General features: G+C 36.1%; 1 protein-coding gene and 1 long non-coding RNA gene across 4 annotated transcripts in view; both read left to right on the top strand.

Annotated features, from left to right (window-relative positions):
• The window catches only part of MAGI3 (membrane associated guanylate kinase, WW and PDZ domain containing 3), a 239,427-nt gene that overhangs the window by 30,344 nt on the left and 188,511 nt on the right, over positions 1 to 20,572 (top strand). The window lies entirely within an intron of this gene.
• LOC110260435 lies at positions 4,704 to 13,133 on the top strand. Its single transcript, XR_002343728.1, has 2 exons — positions 4,704 to 5,676; positions 5,953 to 13,133. It is a non-coding gene; the product is annotated as an uncharacterized LOC110260435 (long non-coding RNA).

The raw sequence follows: 20,572 nt of genomic DNA, 5'->3' as shown, positions 1-20,572 counted from the left end.
TTCTGCAATGTTTTTATTAATGAAGGAGTCACGTGACTGGAAATCTCGATTGGGATTCTATGTGATCTTTTAAAATCCTTACAGTTGGGGAGGAACTTGAGAATTCTCAAGGTTAAATCACATTATCATTACTCAGTTTGGGAGGAGAGAAGAGGAGGAAGAAGGCCTTTTAATCGTTTAGAAGATCAGCACTGTTGGGAGTTCAGCTGCCTATTTGTTGAGCAGTTGCTTTGAGAATGTGCTTGGTAAAGGTGAGTGGACCAAATGGACGGGGCTTTTGACATCATTTCTGAGAGAAAGTCTAAAGCTATTTGGGCCAGGAGAAGTGGGTACAGGGATAGGTCAAAGGAAACACACGAGGCTTTTGGCAAAAGAAAGATTGGGAATGTCCTGAGGGTGAGACTTGAAACTGTCCTTGGAAGACTGGTTAAAGAAATCTTTGTTTGGAAAGAGAATGAGTCTACTCATTTCCTGTTATTGCCATAATAAATTAAAACAAATTTAATGGCATGAAAGGACACAGATTTATTACCTTAAAATCCTGGAGGTCAGACATCTCAATGTGTACGTAAGGCTGCATTCCTCCTGGAGGCCTTAGGGAAGAATCTGTTTTCTTGCTTCTAGAGGCCACCTATACTCCTGGGCTAATGGCTGCTATCCGCATCTTTAAAGTCCTTCACTGCAGCTGCTGCGACCTGTGTCAAGTCTCCTCTCAGTCTGACCCTCCAACTTCCCTCTTATAGGGACCCTGTGGTTACATTGTGCTCACTAGGATAATCCAGGCCAATCTCTCCTTCTCTAGATCTTTAATGTAATCACATCTGCACAAGCCCTTTCCACAGAAGATAATACTCATAGAGGTTCTGGAAGTTAGGATATAGACATCTTTGGGGAATCAATATTCAGCTTACCACGACCATCACTGGCGACCTCATAACTATCTTCAGATGTTTGAAGGGCTGACTTGTGGAAGATGGAAGAAAGATTAGGCTTTTTCTGTGTGGTCCCAAGGGATAGAATTAGAACTTGTGGGTGGAAATTACAGAGAGACAGATTTGTACCCACTGTAAGAGAACTTTCTCACAGAGCTGTGAGGATGGAGTGGGCAGTCTCAGAAAGCAGTGTGTCCCAGACACTGGTAGTGTTGAGCAGAGGGTAAGGTCTCCTGGGAGAATTGTTGAAGGTAGAATCTATGCTTTGGCTGGATTAGACAAGCCTTAGACCTTTGGTAACCCTGAGGTTGCATGATTCTCTGTGCACAGCCCAGTGCTGGCACTATTTGGATATGAAACATGGCCTCTGCCTTAGCAGCTCAAGCTGGACTCCATTGGTTGCTTTATTGTTTGCTTGTCACCCCCTCAACTGTGCAGCAAAGCCTGCAAGAGAGATTAAAAGCAAGGTCTGGAGGAACTCTCTGGTAAGGCAATGACCCAGTTCTATTTGGTGAAAATTCTTGTGGGTTAAATCTGTTTTCACTTACTTTAATAACTCCAGTTCTTTCATTCAGGTGGGAAAAAAAAATACCTTAAAAAAAAAAAAAAGCAGGATCGATGATATTCTACAAAGTTACATGGAAAGGAGTTGGCATTTTTAATCCTGCAGTTTTCCAAATAGGAGATGATGTTTTTTGGGAAATCATGGGCCCAAGTGAAGACTCAAGGTGAAGAACATCGTAGGATGGAGTCCGTTTATCCGTGCTGAATATTTTGTGGTTTTAGTTGGAAGATCTAGTCGTTGTAAGTCATTCCCTTTCAGGTTCACCCCAGAGCAATACTCAGGGAATCTACGGTAAAGGTACTTATTCTGGGGAGTGGTTTTTGTTCTGGCCTCCAATGAAGACTGTGTTGGGAGACCTGACAAAGTTTGTGTGCTTTTTGTACTTGAAGACATCTCATAATGTGTTTTGTACCAAATTCGTTTCCTTCATACATTTTAAAATGAGGTATATAGATTAAAACTTCGGTGGGGAGGAGCTACTGCATTTGCTTTGAGAAGTGTGTTGTTTTTGTTTTTTTTTTTTTTTTTGCTGCAGTTGAGCTAAATGGAGCCACTTTCCAACCAGTGTGGCGTAGTGCAGCCTCATAGCTTTTACCTTTTTTCCCCAGGCGATTGTGCCTCATGTTTTCTAACGAACAGTCTTGTGACTCTGCTAAGGATACACGAAAGATTTCCATGGTTTCTCGAGCTTCTTCCTTGTATTTCAGACCTGTCCCAGATGGTAAATATGCTTAAGGATCTTGTTGGATAAACCAAAAGTTCCGTTAAAAATCCCGTGCCATTACAATGGACAGCGAAAGAAAGGTCTTCCTATCGGAGGGTTTGACCAGGGTGTCAATCATTAAATTAGAGAGCATTGGAAAAGGCTTTGAGAAATTCTTATCTAACGCTCTGCTCTGAAGAGACAAATGACCAAAATTGCTGCAGCAGCTTCCTCAAGATACAGAATCTAAAGCACAGTTTTATAAATCCTGGACTTTAGGGCCTTCAAGAACCCTCTGAAGCTCTGTGCAAAATCTCTGTGCATGTGCCTTTTTAATGGCACAAGGGTCCGTAGACTTATATTAATTCATTCACGGATTATTTCCTCCTTCCTTTCTGTTCTTTCAAAAGTATCATGTGTCGAGTTTGTGGTCGGCATTGGGCCTTACTCTTAATATAACATAAAATTCTCACCACACTTGGCTTTTTGATGTATCTGCAGCCTAAAGAAGGAAATTCATCTTAAAAGAGATAGGAAACTGTATTATTATAAGAATGGATGCCGCTAATTGTTGTAGTGAAATAGATCTCATAGCCTGTTCTCATTATCTTAGGAAGGATCTCAGAAGTGGACAGTATCTGTGTGCAGTAAACCAGGTATGAGTGGCAGTGGCTCATTGACTGCTCCTGGTCCTTTGCTTTGTGGTGTTATGTCTGGTCTTTTCCTGTTTTGTTTCTTGATATATTCTACTGCCTGTAACTACCTTGGTTTTTTGGGGTTTTTTGGGTTTTTTTTGTTTTTTTTTTTTAAATGTGTTTGGGTTTAGCCTTGCTTACCAGTTACCTGATACAGGGTTTGGTGACCTGGCTGCTGGACTGTGCTTCCTTGGAAGTCGCATTGGTAGTGGAATTTTCCCTCCCACTAATAGTGTGAACCGATTTTACAGCTATGGATGAAAGGTGGCCTGCCCAACTCTCCCTTTATCGTTTTTATTGTCTGTAAGGGAGTGAACTTAGCACTCCCTTAATTGAAATTTTTATTGAGAGAACTGTGAGTTGCTGAATAGTTGTAAGAAATAATAGAGAGGTCCCATGATAGAGAGATCTCCAGCTTGCCCCAGTGGTCGCATCTTTTACAGCTATAGTGCACTGTCACAATTAAGATATCATTGTTTACATAATCCATCAATCTGATCAGATTTCCCCACTTGCACTCATGTGTACAAGTGTGTACATATAGTTCTGTACAGTTTATCATTTTTGTTGGTTTGTGTATCCACCACCATAGAGAAAATACAGAACAGTTCCTCCACAGGGGTGCCTCCAATTGCCCTTTTATAAACACACTCACCTCCTTTGAAATTTGAAATGTTGGGGTATTGACATTTTTCATTCAGCGTTATTTCCTGGATATTTATCCAGGTTGTTTCGTGTATTGATAGTTTGTTCTTTTTATCGTTGAGTCATGTGCCATGCTTTGTATGCAGTGCATTTTGCTCAACTACTCACTTGTTGAAGAATATCTGGACAGATTTCAGTCTCTGGCTGTTAAGAATAAAGCTGGCGTGAACATTCATGTACAGGTTTTAGTGTGTACGTAAATGAAAAGGTAATACTGACCTCATAAAATTAGTTGGGAAATGTGCTTTCTAGAAATCTGCTTTCTAGAATACATTAACATATTGTATAAAATTTGTTTTAATTTTTCCTGTAATATTTAATAAAATTCTTCAGTGAAATCTTCTAAGCCTGGAGATTTCTTTTTTTCTTTTTTTGCAACTTTTAAATTACAAATTCAATTCTTTAATGTTTATAATACTATTCAGGTTATCTGTTTTATCTTAGTTGAGTGGTTTTAAGGAATACTCATTTCTTCTAAATTGTTGAATTTATGAGTATAGAATTCTTTGTAATATTTCCTCATATCCTTTTAACCACTGCAGGATCTGTAGTGTTAGCCCCTATTAATTCCTGATATTAGTGGTTTGTGTCTTCTTTTTATGTCTAAGTAGATAGAGATTAATCAATTGCAATGATTTTCCTCCCCAAAGAACCAACTTTTTGTTTATTTTGTTGTTGTTGTTGGCTATTTAATGACATTGATTTCTGCTTTTATCTTTATTTTCATCCTTCTGCTTTCTTGCTTTGGGTTTATTTTTATATTTTTCTTGTTTCTTGGGGTAATGACTTAGGTTATTGATTTGAGATTTTTCCTTGTTTTTAATGTAAATATTTACCACTATATATATTCCTGTCAGTACTGCTTTAGCTGCATCTCACATATTTGGGGATCTTGTATTTTCATTTTCATTTAATTTTATTTATTTATTTTTGTCTTTTCTAGGGCTGCACCCACGGCATGTGGAGGTTCCCAGGCTAGGGGTTTAATTGGAGCTGTAGCGCCCCCACCCCTCTCCCGCCCTACGCTCCTACGCCAGAGCCACAGCAGTGCAGGATCCGAGCTGTGTCTGTGACCTACACCACACCACACGGCAACACCAGATCCTTGACCCACTGAGTGAGGCCAGGGATTGAACTGAAACCTCATGGTTCCTAGTCGGATTCCTTAACCACTGAGCCATGATGGGAACTCCTTAATTTAGTTTTATGTATTTTAAATATTCCATCAAGACCTCATCTTTAACACATGGGCTATTTATTTCAAAGTGTGTTGCTGAATTTTCGCATTTAGAGGTTATCCTGTTGTCTTTCTGTTACTGATTTGTAATTTGATTTTAAAATCACACTGTATATGATTTTCATTTCTTAAAATTTGTCAAAAATTTATAGCCTCTTGGTGAGTTCTATGCATGCATGCGTACTTGGAAAAGATAAATATTTTGCTGTTGTTGGATAAAGTGTTCTATTTATTTAAGACAGTTAGATCCTAGTTTATTTTGGTGGTTCAGATCTTCTGCAACCTTGTTCATTGTCTTTCTGGTGGTTCTGTCAGTTACCAAGGTCAGGGTATTGAAGTTTCCAGTTGTAACTGTGGGTTTTTCTGTTTTCCCTTTTCAGGTGTGTCAGGTTTTGCTTCCTATATTTTGAGGCTCTGTTTTTTGCTGGATAATTAAGTTTTCCTGGTAGATTGATATTTTTACCTTTATGTAATATCTCTCTTTTGAAATTTTTGTTGCTCTGAAATCTTTTACCCAAGATTGATATAGTCATGACTGCTTTTTAAAAAATTAATGTTTTCCTAGTGCAACTTTTTTTATCCTCTTACCTTCAGCCTATCTCTGTTGTTGAATTTGGATTGAGTTTCTTATAGAAAGCTTGCATTTGGATCACTTTTCTTTTTAATGCATGCTCTCGATCTGTCTTGATTAGTATTTGGATCATTTACTCTTAAGGTAATTGTCTTAGTCTGCTTGGGCTGCTGTAACAGTACCATAGACTGTGTAATTAAATAATAGACATTTATTTTGTCACAGTCCTAGAGGCTCAGAAGCCCAAGATCAAGATGTTGCAACGTAGGTTTCATTCTTTTTTTTTTTTTTTTTTTTTGTCTTTTTGCTATTTCTTGGCCGCTCCCGGCATATGGAGGTTCCCAGCTAGGGTCAATCGAAGCTGTAGCCACCGGCCTACGCCAGAGCCACAGCAACGCGGGATCCGAGCCGCGTCTGCAACCTACACCACAGCTCACGGCAGTGCCGGATTGTCAACCCACTGAGCAAGGGCAGGGATCGAACCCGCAACCTCATGGTTCCTAGTCGGATTCGTTAACCACTGCGCCACAACGGGAACTCCTAGGTTTCATTCTGAGACCTCTTCTCTTGACTTGTAGGTGGCTTCCATCTTGCCCTCTGCCCATATGACCTCCTTGTGTGTGGGATAAGAGAGAATGGAACTCTCTAGTGTCTCTTCTTATGAGGACACTAATCCTATTGGATCAGGGCCCTACCTTTTTGATCTCAGTTAACGTTAATTATCTTCTACAGGCCCTGTTTCCAAATTAGGGCTTCATCATATGAACTTTGGGTTGGGAGAGCCACAGTTCACACCATAGTAGTTTACTGCCTATTATTTATATTCTCTTTGTGTCCTCTGGTTCTCATTCAGGCTTCTGGTAGCAACATGTTATCATTTTGAGTAAAGTGTGAATAACATGTTACACTTTTGAGGAAAGTGTTAAAACTTTATTTCCATTTAGGTTCCTTTACCATCCTTGCTTTTAAGTATTAAACAACAGAGGGTATTATAATTTTTGTTTCGTTCCTCAATTATGATTTATAAAACCCATGGGAAGGATAGTCTATTGTATGTACCCATATATCTGTTCTTTCTGTTATTCTCTCTTGGATGCTCAAAGTTTCCATTATTTCTTTTTTTCTCATTTCCTTTCTGTTTCAAGAACTTCCTTTAGCCTTTCTTTAAGGTGTATCTGCTAGTGACAGATTCTTTTAGAAAATCTTATTTGTTTGATGTTTTTGCCCTTCATTCCTGAAGGATAGTTTCTCTGGATATAGAATTTGTGGTTGATAATTCTTTTTTTTCAGTGCTTGAAAAATGATGTGTGTTCCTTCCTTTTGGTCTCCATGGTTTTAGATGAGAAATCCCCTGTCTTTCAAGCAGGTATTCCTCTTGAGATAATACATTGTTTTTCTCTGGCTGCTTTCCAGATTTTTTTTTCTTTGTTTTTAGTTGGTGGAGGGTTAATTATCATTTATTTTGTCATGGATTTCCTTATGTTTTTCCTGTTTGGTATTTCCATTTCTTGCATCTTCGCATTTGTTTGTTTTGCCAGTTTGGGGGAGTTTTTAGCCATTATTTATTTGAATACTCTTTCAGTCCTGTTCTCTTTTCTTGTTTCCTTCTGGGACTCTGATGATACAAATGATGGTTCTTTTATTAGAGTCCCACAGGTTCCTAAGCATTTGTTTGTGTTCAGTTGGTTTTCTCTGTTGCTCAGATTGGTTAAATTCTACTCTTTTTTCAGATTTCCTTTTTTTTTTTTTTTTTTAATTTCCTCTCTCTGCTCTACTATTGATCCCATCTAGAGAGTATTTCTGTCAATGTATTTTTTTGGTTCTGTGATTTCCATTTGGTTCCTTCTTACAATTCTTTTTTTTCTTTTTTACTTATTAAAATTTTTAAAACTCGAGGTATAATTGATACATACTGTTATATTTCAGATATACAGTATAATGATTCTGTATGTGTATACATGGCAAAATGATTACCACAATAAGCCTGAGAAACATCTATCATCTTACATTGTTACCAAACAATTCTTTTTTCTTATAGTGAGAACTTTTAAGATCTCTTTACAACTTTGAACTTTCAAGTAAGCAATGCAGTATTATTAACTATAGTCCCCATACTGTACATAACATCCCCATGACTTATTTACTTTGTAAATGGAAGTTTGTACCTTTTGACTGCCTTTATCCTTTGCTCTGATCCTCGAGCTCCTATGTCTCTGGCAAGCACTGATCTATTTTGTTTCTATGAACTTGGGTTTTTTTGTTTTTGTTTTCAGAGTCCACGTTTGTGAACTTCTACAGTATTTGTGGGATTGCTGGTGTATATGATAGTTTCATTTATTACATATATAATAATATAAATGAATATATATTATTTTTATATATAATTTTTGATTTTTGTTTTTCATTTGTTTCAAAAGAATATGAACTTGATTGTTGAAGCATTTTTATGACCACTGCTTCACCTTCCCTGTCAAATAATTCCAACATTTGATTCACCTTTGTATCAATGTTACTTTATTTTCTTCTTTCATTTGAGTTGTGATGCTCATGTTTTTGGTATGACAGGTGATTTTTTTTTTTTTAATTGCATTCTGGACATTTTGTCTGCTATGCTGGATACTCTGAGTCCTATTTAAAACTTCTGTTTTAACAGATAGTCATCCTGTAAAGGTTTAGCATCCTGCCTCCTTTTATGGACTGTGAATCTAGTGATGGCTTAATTTTCAGAACCTTTGTGGTGTTATTTTGTTCTTCTTAGTTTATTTGGTACTACTGGGGCTCCCCCTGGTTCCTGCCGTTGCTGCCAGAGGAGATGGAAGGGCTTTCCCCAGGCGGGGCCACCTTGTGTCTTTGTATGGAAGAGCAGCATTTCAGGTCTTAAGGACTAAAGATACTTCCCGGTCTAGTCACTTGTTGTGGAATTTTTCTTGCCAGTGCCATTTGGCCATCCTGTTACATCAGTTAGGGCAGTCTCAACCCTTGAGGAGAAGGGGAGTCCCTCCCCTGGCTGCTGCTTGTTAGTGGGGCCCCCCAATAAAATCCCCTTGCCTCTGGTGGTGGCCTTACCTGGCATTGTTGGAGGGATTCTTCTTGTTAAATCCTGGAGAGGAATGAGTCCGCCTTGGACTGTCTTCTGTGCTGGATTGAGCATTGCAACATGTCAGAACTAGGTTACTGTCTTATGTTGGGAGCAGAAGATGCCTGCCCCTGTGTTGTTTCTCTAGTCTCAGGATCTCAAACCAGTATGCCTTCCTTTTACCATCCTCCAAAATTCTTTGGTCGTCTCTTTCATTAATTTTAGGGTTTATAGTTGTACTTAGAGGAGAAGAGCAGGGAGAAACCAGCCCAAGCCGTCTTGTGGGGAAGGTCCCAGTTATGTTTTAAAATATTTTAAATTTTCAACTTACATGTAACTTTAACAGAAGACACTTTTTTTTTTTTTTTTTTGAGGATATCTTGCTTCTTAAATAATGACCCCGGCCAATAACCTTATGTGATGATGTAAAGATTGATTTTTGTGTACATTACTTTTACTTTGCCAACCAGGAATATTTGTATTTCCAAAGGGAATCAAAATTGGCTAAAGAAAATTTTCATTTTTTGAATAGATAAATTTCAGTTGCTTGAACTTAAGCAGAACGTTATAATAGGAAAACAGTGGTCAAATACTGAGGTATTGGTGTATATACAATGGCTACATTCTTTGTGTGTGGGAGGTGTGTGTGTTTGGTGTGTCACATATTTCCCTTTCTTTTATGTGTTACCACTGCTGTAACATTCTCCCCCCCCACCAGCTTGGCTTTCTTTATCTTAGTATTCATTTCTTTTGATGAGAAGAATTTTTGTGTAGGTAAATTTATCAGTTTTTAAAAGTGATTAATACTTTTCATATCCTATTTAGAAATCTTCGCCTAACCCAAGGTAATAAAGATACTTTTTTTTCTTCTATCAGCTTTATTGTTTTGACTTTCGCATTTACATATATAATACATTTGGAATTGATGTTTGTTAATTATATGAGGCCTCAAGATTCCTTTTTTCCCCTTATATGGATATTCAGTTCACTTAACTTCATTAATTGAAAAGACTATCCTTTTCCCACCACACTTGTAATGTGATTTTTCTTATAAATCAAGTATCTAGGAGTGAGTCTTTTTCTGGACACACTATGCAAGGACTATCCAGTAGAAGTATAAAGCAAATCACAAATATGAGCCGTATGTGCAGCTATGAATTTCTAGTAGCCACATTTAAAAAGGTGAAAAGAAACTGATGAAATTTGTTTTCGTATATGAACCCAGTACATAAAAATATTAACAAGTAATCAATAGGAAATTATTGTGGGAGTTTACATTTTTTGTTACTATTTTTTTGATATCTGGCTTACATTTTACATTTACAACGAATCTCAATTCTGACATAAAATTTTCATCAGAAATACTTGATTTGTATTTAGATTTCATAAAACTTACAGTTGAAAAAGTAGATCGACATACCTCACTTGGTCCAAACCATACTTAAATGTTTGCTAATAGCTAAACCAATTATCAGCTCTTGAATTTAAGTTCATTAAAATCAAATTTAAATTTAATTCCTAAATTTCACTAGCCACATTTCAGGTGCTCAGCAGTCATAGGTGTCTGGTGGCTACTGTATTGAACAGTACAGCTTCATTCTGCTGTCGTTCTGTGTCTGTCCTTGCTCCTGTAACATACTGTCTTAATCACTATATCTGTATAAGTCTTGTATCTGGAAGTATCAAGTCTTCCGACTTTATTCTTGGCTATTATTAATCCTTTAAACTTGCCAATAAATTTTAGAATCACCTTGTCAACTTCCACTAGCATTTTTTCTCATGGTTACTGCTATTCGCAATGTTACCTGTTTACATAATTAAAAGAAAAGCAAAAACCAAAAAAAACAAAAAACCTGTATTGAGATACGGAGGTTGGACGGTTAGTTGCATGGTTAGCTAAGCAACTAGCTCAGAACCATCAGCATCACTCTTCCTGCTGCTCGTTATCTGCATCTCCACAAAAGTATAAAATAAAACATGAGGTGTGGCATAGGCTTTTCAAGAGCATTGCGAATATCAATTATGCAAGTCACAAATCAGACATCATTTAAAAATATAATATAGAATATGAAAAAAATAATCCTTATCCTTATTTCCTCTTATTTTACTAGAGAGTGAAGCCTAAGAAGGCATTAGGACTAGAGAAGAGATTTCAGTAGTTACTGATACTGGAAGTTATATACTCCTCTGTACTATTTCTGGTACTAAGCACAGGGCCTGACACTTAGTAGGTATTCAAATATTTGAGTAAATGAGACAATATACTTGGAACTCTTTGACCAGATGTGGAGCCTTATATTTGTAGTTCACAAGCTAGACCCTCAGTTACTGCAGACCAACTTTTTTTTTTAGTTAAAATGGCTGAGAAATATTACACAAAGTAATATATGGCGTTTTGACTTTGTGACATTTCTTTAAAATATGAAAAGAGGTGTTTGGGGACATAATTATAATGGAATTACTATATAATTTGGTATAACTCATGATGCATGATGTATGACTAGAAAGTAAATTGTTCTGATTTGAATAGAACACTATTAAAGTAAATCATCTCATGTTTTTTAAATAGTTCCCAAATTGTATTCACGTAAGACCAGTTATCTGGCTAATTGTTCTAACCCAGACATTACCACATTTAAATCTTTGATTTCATCACTACGCTATGAACTAACTTATTAAATTCTTATTTAATAAGAAAAGTTCCTGTTGGACTCGAGAGCCCTGAGATAATTTCTACATAGTTCTTTTTAGAAAATGTTTTAAAACTCAATATGGCCGTGGTATTAGGTTGAGCGGTCAAGAAAACACTCACTGGGTTTCAGGTCGAGCAGTCAGGAAAGCATTCATTGGATTTCTTTTTCTGACAAAATGACTGTCCGAATCTTTAAGTGATAAAACATTGAAAACATGCTTGACTTTTTTTTTAAAAAATCATGACAGCAGAAAGTCATTTTAAATGAATGGGTGAGTTTGCAAAAAGGAACAGGTAGGTATCAGGAAAGTAAGATGGCTTTTAAAACTATAGAATTTGAAAAAAATAATAGAGACCTAGGTGGCATATACAGACCTAGGGGACCTATAGCTTTAGAGCACAGAGAGGCTAGGGACCAAGATGTGGCTTCCACAGGTTGAAACGCCAGATCAGAGACTACTTTAGGGAAAGGACAAGCAAGCATAAAGCCAAAAGTACCCTGTGAAAGTAGGCATGGAGAACGGTCTCTCTGGCCTTGGCTCTGAATAGAGGTTAAAAGCAAAAAAAAAAAAAAAAAAAAAAACCACAAAACTCCCCTGAGAATTTGTGGCTGCTAACTTGCCCTCATGTGTGCAAGTGGTAAAATTTTGGACTTAGATTAATGCTGTTTGCATGATCTGAAAAATTCTAAACTGAAACTCAGACCTGGGTCTTTGGAGCTTCAGGTGCTTGACAGAACCACACTCAAGTGCTCCGTGGAAGTAAATATCTTCAGCCAAGCTGCAGAGAATTGCCACTGTGTTACACAGAATAGGAGCGCACAATCAGAAGCATCTGTCATAACAAGCCACCATGATCGAGAGTCAGTAGGGACACCAGACCAAAGGACCAAATGCAGTAGACTTTAGTTATTGGAATATTAATGCAGTTTATAGAAGGAGTATTTTAGTATCATTAAAGGAATAAAAGGAGAAATTGCAAACATCATAAGGAGCAAGGGGTTATTGACCAGGCTGTTTTGAAAATGAACCAAATAGAAATTGTAGGAATGAAAACTTAAAAACAAATTTAAAAACATCACTAGTAATGTTAAATAGGAGATTAGATTCATCAGAAGATGACGAGAAGGTAGGTCAGAAGCTCATACGGAGAAGGCAGCACAGAGACGGGGATGGAAATTGTGATAAAAAGGCTGAGATTCAAGGAATAAACTGCAGAAGATGATAGAGGGAGAATGGGGAAGAGACAATATTTGAAGTGATTAATGGCTCAAGTTATTCTAGGAAAAAGATCATAATCTTCACGTCTTGGAAGCCCAAGAAACAGAAAGAAATCCATGCTTGGGCACATGGATTTATTGTAGTGAAACGCAGAACAATAAAGACAAAGGTCTAATTGCAGAAGCCATTAGGGACGTAATGAAAATGCTGAAAGAAAATAAGGGCCAATTGAGAATTGTATTTCTAGTGAAACAGTTTTTCAAAGGAGAAGGTAAAATATATTTTCAGATAAGCAAAAACAAGGAGTTTAACCTGTTTACCTAAGCCTCTGTCCTCCAAATAACTTTGAATGATTTACTTCTCATCTTAGAAGGAAGGCTTGAGATTTAAGAAGGAGCATTACCAAGTGAAATGGTAGAATAGGGGGATAAATCTAAAGGTAGATTAATGATGTAAGACAAAAACATTCAAATTGTGGTGTTTGAAAGACCTCAATAATATCAGGGTTGCCATAAAATATTGTATTACAATTTGATGTAAATGGGAAGGAGATAACTAGATTTAAATCCTCTTCAGGCCCTTGTATCATTTGAGAATAAGCTAAAACATAGCAAGTCTGTAATACGAAAGTTAAGAATTAAAGCTTCACATTTAAAATAATGAAAACAGTAACTGTCTTTTAAATGAGAAAAGAAAAAAAATTGTAATGAGGAAAAAAGTAATCAAGAGGCAAAAAAGAAAAAAGAAACAGAAAATGTGGGAAAACTGAGAGCATAAAATTAAATGGTAGAAATAAATCTAAATATCAACAATCAAATTAACTATTAGTGGACTCTAAAGTTAAAAGGTCTAACCAAAAAGGAAAACAAAGTCTAGCTATATGCTGTTTATAAGAGAACACCTCAAGGATAAGGATAGAAAAGGGTCAAAAGTAAATAATGGAAAAAATAGACAAATACTAACCAAAATATTTCTTGTGTGGGAATGTTATTGTCAGATATTGTCATAAAATAGGTTTTATGGCAAAATGTTATTAACCTCTGAGATGGGCACTGTATAATGATAAAATGATTTTACTAGAAGCTCTTTTTTAGTTTGTGTGAACCTAATAGCCTAACTTGAAACTATAAAGAAAAAAAATTGAATGAACTACAAAAAAACTGGACAAATACATTATCATAGCAGGAAAATTTCATACTCATCTCTTAGTAATTCCTAGATTCAGCAGACAAAAGTAAGTTATAGAAGAGGGGACATTATTAGCAGATTTAATTTGGAGAATATATGTGGAAGCTTGTACCCAACAATTGGAAAACATACTTTTTTTTTTTTTCCCCAAGCACATACTGAACACCTGTGAAAATTGACCATGTTTTAGCCCAGGGGTTTGCAGACTTTTGGTAAATGGCCAAATAGTAGGTATTTTCTGCTTTTATGGATCATATGGTTTTTCTTGCAACTATTCAGTTTTTTTGTTGTATATTGAAAGCAACTGTAGACAGTATGCAAACTCAGTGTGGCCATATTCCAATAAAGTTCTCTACCAGTACAGGTGACTGGCTGGATTTGGCCTATAGATGTTAGTTTACCCGCTCCTGCTTGAAGCTGTAAAAGTCTCAATACATTTCCTTGTCATGCAGACTATATTTTCTGACTGAAGTACCATGAAGTTAGGAATCAGTATTCTCCTCTCCATACCAATATACATATGTGTAAAGGAAAAAAGTCTTAACTCCTTGATCAAAGAAGTCATAATAGAAATTTAGAAAGTACTTAGCATTGAATAATAATGAAACTACCATGAAGTTTATGCAGCTAAAGTAGTATTCATAGGAAAATTTATAGCCTTAAAGGAATATAAGATGAAAGGCTGAAAATTAATAGGCTAAGCATGTGACATAAGTTTTAAAAAAAGAAAATTAGAATAAATTCAGGTAAGTAAGAAGCAAATAATAAAGGCAAAAGCAGAAGTCAGTGACTTAAAATGCAGCAAATCCAAAGTTTTTCTTTCAAAGAAGACATTAATAAAACGTTAGGAATGAAAAATGGGACAAAATAATGATGCTACAGATACTAAAGAGATAAGAGAATTTTAGGAATACTTTTATGCTGCAGAATTTGAAAATTTAGATGAAACAAACAAGTTTCTAGAAGAATGTAGCTTATCAAAATTGAAGAACTTAAAAATTCGTATAAAGAAACAGCAATCTGAGATCTTCGAAAGAAAATAGGCTCAGATGGTATTCTGAACAATAAAATAACAATTCTAGTGGTATACAAACTCAGTAGAAACAAAAATCTTTTCAGTGAGATTAGTATATTCTGAACATTTAAAACCAAACAAAATACCAGCAAAACTAAGGAATGGTATATAAGAAATAACAGTCAAGCTTGGTCATGATGTATTTTCATGCAAGAGTAATATAACATCTCAATAGATGGAGAAAAAGAATTTGATAAAATTCACCAGTGTTCATTCAGGCTAAAAACTTTTAACAAACTTAGAAGGAAACTTTCTTAACTTGTTGAAATTCACTAAAACCTGCAGCAAGGTGCTTGGCGAATTAACAGCACTTTTAGCAAAAATCCAGAGACATAACAAAGATGCTCACCATTATTGCTTCTACTTTATATGGGAAGTTATAAATTACTTATAACTTATTAATATATAAACTGTTTATGTGTTATTGAAGTATTTTTTTCTGTTGGAAATTCTAGCCAACTTAATGAGACAAGACAAAGAATGGAAAGAATTGGAAAGGAGAGAACTATGTCTAGATACCTATATAGCAACAAAACAAAGGGTGGGGGAAAAATGTATACATGTAAGAGTAACTTGGTCCCCATGCTGTACAGCAGAAAAAAAATAATAAAACAAGAAAAAAAAATCATAATTCTAAGCCAAAAAAAAAAGTGATGTAAGAAAATTATCCCTATTAAAAGAGATGTTGGTACAATAACATTTAAAAATAAATTTTAATCTTTCACAATTAAAAAAAAAGAATTGGAAAGGAAAAAACAAAACTGTCATTATTTGTAATTGATAGCATTGTCTACATAGACAATTCCAAGGAGTCTGCAGAAAATTATTAAAGTTGCTGGGTATAAAATAATGACTGAAAGTGAACAGCATTTAAATAAGCCAGAAACTACACATGTATTTTTAAAAGATAGCATTTATAATACTAGCATTTAAATAAGCCAGAAACTACGAATATATTTTTTAAAGATAGCATTTATAATACCACCATGTATAGATACATGTTAAACAGAAATGTATAAGATCTTTACAGAGACTATAAGACATTCTTGATTGAAAATTAAAAAGTCATAAATAAATGGAAAGATTATGTTTACGGATAGGGAGACTGGATAACATAATTTTAAATCTGTTCCTCACAAATTGATTTCAAAATTCATGTAGTTTCACTCAAAATTCGAATAAGTTTTCAAAGTTCATTTAAAAAATTTTTTAAATTTGCAGAGGACAGGTTATCCTAGTACCTGATGAACATGTTGTGGCAAGGGCTTGGTCTGTGCTGTGCAGCTTAATAATTACTGTGAGTAATTTGTAATTTGACAGTATGGTAGCAGCATAGAGATGAATAACCAATGAAGCAGAATAGAGGCACAGAAATAGATCTTTATGGGAGCTTAAGGTATGTCAGAGTAACATTGCACATTAGTGAGAAAAAAATAAGCTATTCACTGTATATTCCTTCAATAATTGGTTATGTGGGAAAAAATGAAACAGGGTCTCTACCTCATACTCTATACAAAAATCAAGTTCAGGCAGATAAAAGGCTTAATAGAAACAGCTAACACTTACATAGTGCTTATTCATGTATTTGATTTTGTTCTAGCACTTCACATACATTTCCTTTTTTGATCACCACATTTATCTTTAATGGTAGGTGCTATTATTATCTCCTTTTTTTTATATGAGAAAATGGAGATGAGCACAGAGAAATCAGGTAATTTGGCCAGGGTCACAGTAGCAGAGCTTTATTTGAACCCAGGTAGTCTAGTTTCTCTATGTTCTTAACACTATGCTGTCCTGTTCCCTCACTTAACTGTGCAGGACAAAATTCTAAATTTTCTGTATGGAGGCATGTCTTTATGACCTCAGGATAGTGTTTTTATCATAAAGAAACAAAATCAATAAATTTGGCTACCTTAAAATTAAGAGCTTTTGTTTGTCAGAAAATATCATAAAGAAAGTGAAAAGCCTTCTAGATACTCATGTTGCAACAGAAGAAAGGGTGGGGGAAAAAACTGTAATTGCAATGTATACATGTAAGGATAACCTGACCCCCTTGCTGTACAGTGGGAAAATAAAAAAATAAAAAAAAAAACAAAAAACAAAAAAACAAAACAATTTGTTCCCACTATAAAAAAAAAAAAAAAAAAAAGAAAGTGAAAAGCCAAGTGGGAGAAGATACTTGTAATACTTCTAACAAGAAGGGGATTGTAACCTGTCCTTTAAAGATAGGATAGAAATACAAAGATTTCCTGTCATACTAATAACATATAATAGTTTTGTTGCTGCATGTTTTCTTCCATGATTGGAATGTCTTCTGATCCTAGTGGCCATAACATGGTATATTTATGGTTTTAATTTGCAATCTTTGATTGTTAGGGTAAGCATCGTGTCTCTATTTAATGTGCTTTGTTTCTTCAAAGAAGAGCCTGTAGGAGACTGGATGTGGGCTGACCATTTGGCACTTTGGAGTGTAGTTTATGGTTCTACCTCCAGGTACTTGTGGATCTATAATTTTATCAGAGAAGTACCCATGATCAGATCTGCTTCTCTGGCTGACTTTGGGTTCTAGGATATTTTTTTTAATCTTCATTTAAGCTGTACTCTTAAATCATTTAATAGAACACTGAATTTGCTGGTATGGTTTGTAACATTTGAAAGGATTAACATTTGATTTATTCTCTCTAAATCCACAGCTATTAGGAAATAACCTAAAACTTGAGGATTTACTTTGCAGAAATGATTTCCTTCTAATGTATGCTCTTTCAAGGGAATTCACAATCCTGTTACATAAGAGGCTATACAGCTTTAATCCCATGCATTGATCTTTAGTGACCGGTTATACTTCAAGACAAAGTTTTAAAATTTCCCTAATTTTCAAAGTAATACACACTCATGTAAGAAAATTTGAGAGGTACAAACATAGATGATAGTAACTACTCTTGGGAGTTCTCGTCGTGGCTCAGTGGAAGCGAATCTGACTAGCATCCATGAGGATGCAGGTTTGATCCCTGATCTCACTCAGTGGGTTAAGGATCTGGCATTGCGGTGAGCTGTGGTGTAGGTCACAGATGCGGCTTGGATCCCACATTGCTTTGGCTGTGGTGTAAGCTGACAGCTGTAGCTCCAATTTGACCCTTAGCCTGGGAACTTCCATATATGCCACAGGTGCAGCCCGAAAAAGGAAAAAAAAAAAAAAAAGAATCTGACCTTTTCTTACTCTCTCCACTGCTGTCATCATCATCTCTGGCTCAGTTTCCTGCGGGGAGCCTCCAGACTGGTCTCCCAGCTTCTGCCCTTATGTCCTTAATCTTCTTATCACAGCACCAGAATGACCTTTTAAAATGTTCAATCATCTCATTCCTCTCTTCAGAGCTCTGCAGTGGCTCCTGCCTTTTACTCAGAAGAAAAGGCAAAGTACCTGGCACCTAATAGGTGCTCCAGAAATATTTGTTGAATAAATGAAGTGCTAAATCAAATCCACTCAAACACATTTTTTCCCTCCTTCATCCTCCTACTGCTACTCCCGCTTTCTTGAACTATCTCCTCCTTCAGATGGAGTTACTCCCTTTTACCTCTCTGACTAGTTGTCTGACTTCATAGCTCTGCTTGTCTCTCTCAGCGTCCTTGGCCCTCCTCCTCCTCTCCACACTCTGCTTGGTGACCTCAGTCGCACCAGTGGCTGAAGTGGCACCTCTGGTGTTGATTCTTCTCAACTGCGTGGTGATACAGCCAGAAGTCTTCTCCTTGAAAAACTTGGCCCCACGGAGTATGAGCTTTGTGACAGTAGGGACTGGATCTTTCTGGTTAACTGCTTTATTGCCAGGGTCAAATATGTTTCCTGGGACATTGTGGTCATTCAGGAAACATTGATTGAATGAATGAATCTGAAATGCTTTTTATAGGTCGTGTTTAGCCGGATGTCTTTATATCAGTATGTAATATTGAGCAAGCCTCAAACCAGATTCATTATTGTCTTCCCACAGTAGACCTACTCCTTCTCCTTACCACCTTGCCCTTTCAGTAAAGGGTACTCCCATCCATACTATTTTTAAAGCTAAACATGTTTGTTTAGGTTTCTCCCACTTGCTTTTTTTTTTTTTTTTAAGCATAGCTAATCAGTTACCAAATTCTGCTGATTCTTTTTTTTTTTTAAATAGCTTTATTGAGTTATGATTTATATACCGTAACTCACCTGTTTTAAGGGTACAATTCAGTAAATCTTAGTGTATTTGTTGAATTATATAACCATTACTACAATCTAATTTTACAACAGTTTGTCACCTTGAACAAAACACCACACCGTTTACAGTCACTTCCACTCCCACCCCCAGTTTGAGGTAACCATTCATTTACTTTTTGTTTCTGTATTTGTTTTTGTTTAATATTTCATATAAATTGAATAATACATTATGTGTTTTTTTCGGTCTGGCTTTTTCCACTGAGCATATTGTTCTTGAAGTTTGTTCATGTTGTAACTTGTAATGGTGTTTTGTTCCTTTTTATTGCTGAGAAGCATTCTATTGTGTGGATATGTCAGATTTTTCTAATCCAGTCACCAGTTGATGGGTATTTGGGATGTTTGTAGTTTGGGGCTGTTATGAATCATACTGCTGTGAACTCTTGTTTGTGGGTGTTTGTGTGGACATATATTTTCATTTAGAATCGCTAGGTCATACAGTAAATCTGTGCTTAACTTTTTAAAGAAAGTGACAAACTGATTTCCAAAGTGCCTGTGCCATTTCATAGTCCCACCAGCAATGTACAAAGGTTCCAATTTCTCTACAGTCCTGCTGATAGTTGGTATTGTCTTTTTGATTTACATACTGTAGTGGGTAAAAAAATGGTATTTCATTTGGTTTTGATTTGTCTTTGATATGACTTGTAGTTGATATGTTTTTCGATGTGACCAGTGATTTTAAGCATCTTTTCATGGGCTTATTATCTATTTGTATGTCTTCCTTTGCCCATTTAAAAATTTGAGTTGTCTTTTTAATATTGAGTTGCAAGCCTGCTGTGTATTCTAGGGGCAAGTCTCTTACTAGATAGGATTTGCAAATATTTTCTCCCCAGTCTGTGGGTGATTATTTGCTTTCTTCTTTTTTTAAAAAAAAACTTGAGATAGCATTCACATACCATAATACTCACCTCTTTAACGTGCACCATTCAGTGGTTTTTAGTATATTCACAAGGTTGTGCAATCACCACTATGTAATTCTAGAATATTTTCAGTACCCCTGAAGAAACCTAATATCCATTAGCATTCACTCCCCATTCTCACTGCCTCTGGCAGCCGCTTATCTTCTTTCTGTCTCTGTGGATTTGCCTAGTCTGCCTTTTTACTTTTTTGAATACTATCTTTTGAAGCACAAAAGTTTTTAATTTTGAATAAGTTCAGTTTGTCAGTTTTTTTCATCTTGTGATTTTGGTGTCCTATTTAAGAAATCATTGCCCAACTCAAGATCACAAAGATAAACTCCTATATTTTTTTCTAAGAGTTTTATAACTTCTTAGATCTAGGTTTGTGGACTATTTTGAGTTAATTTTTGCGTGTGATGTGGGATAGAGATCTGAATTCACCTTTTTAGATATGGATATCCAGTTCCTCCAGCCTGTTTATTAAAAAGTCTATATATTTTGTACCTAAAAGGGTGTCATTGCAGACAATATATACTTAAATCTTTTTTTTTTTTTTTTTTTTTTTTTTGTCTTTTCCAGGGCCGCTCTCTGCGGCATATGGAGGTTCCCAGGCTAGGGGTCCAATCGGAGCTGTAGCCCCTGGCCTACACCAGAGCCACAGCAACGTGGGATCCGAGCCGCGTCTGTGACTCACACCACAGCTCATGGATATACTGGATCCTTAACCCACTGAGCACGGCCAGGGTCTGCAACCTCATGGTTCCTAGTCGGATTCGT

This window comes from Sus scrofa, chromosome 4 (genome assembly GCF_000003025.6).
Source record: "Sus scrofa isolate TJ Tabasco breed Duroc chromosome 4, Sscrofa11.1, whole genome shotgun sequence".
Lineage (NCBI taxonomy): Eukaryota > Metazoa > Chordata > Mammalia > Artiodactyla > Suidae > Sus > Sus scrofa.
This window is presented reverse-complemented; position numbering and strand designations above follow the sequence as displayed.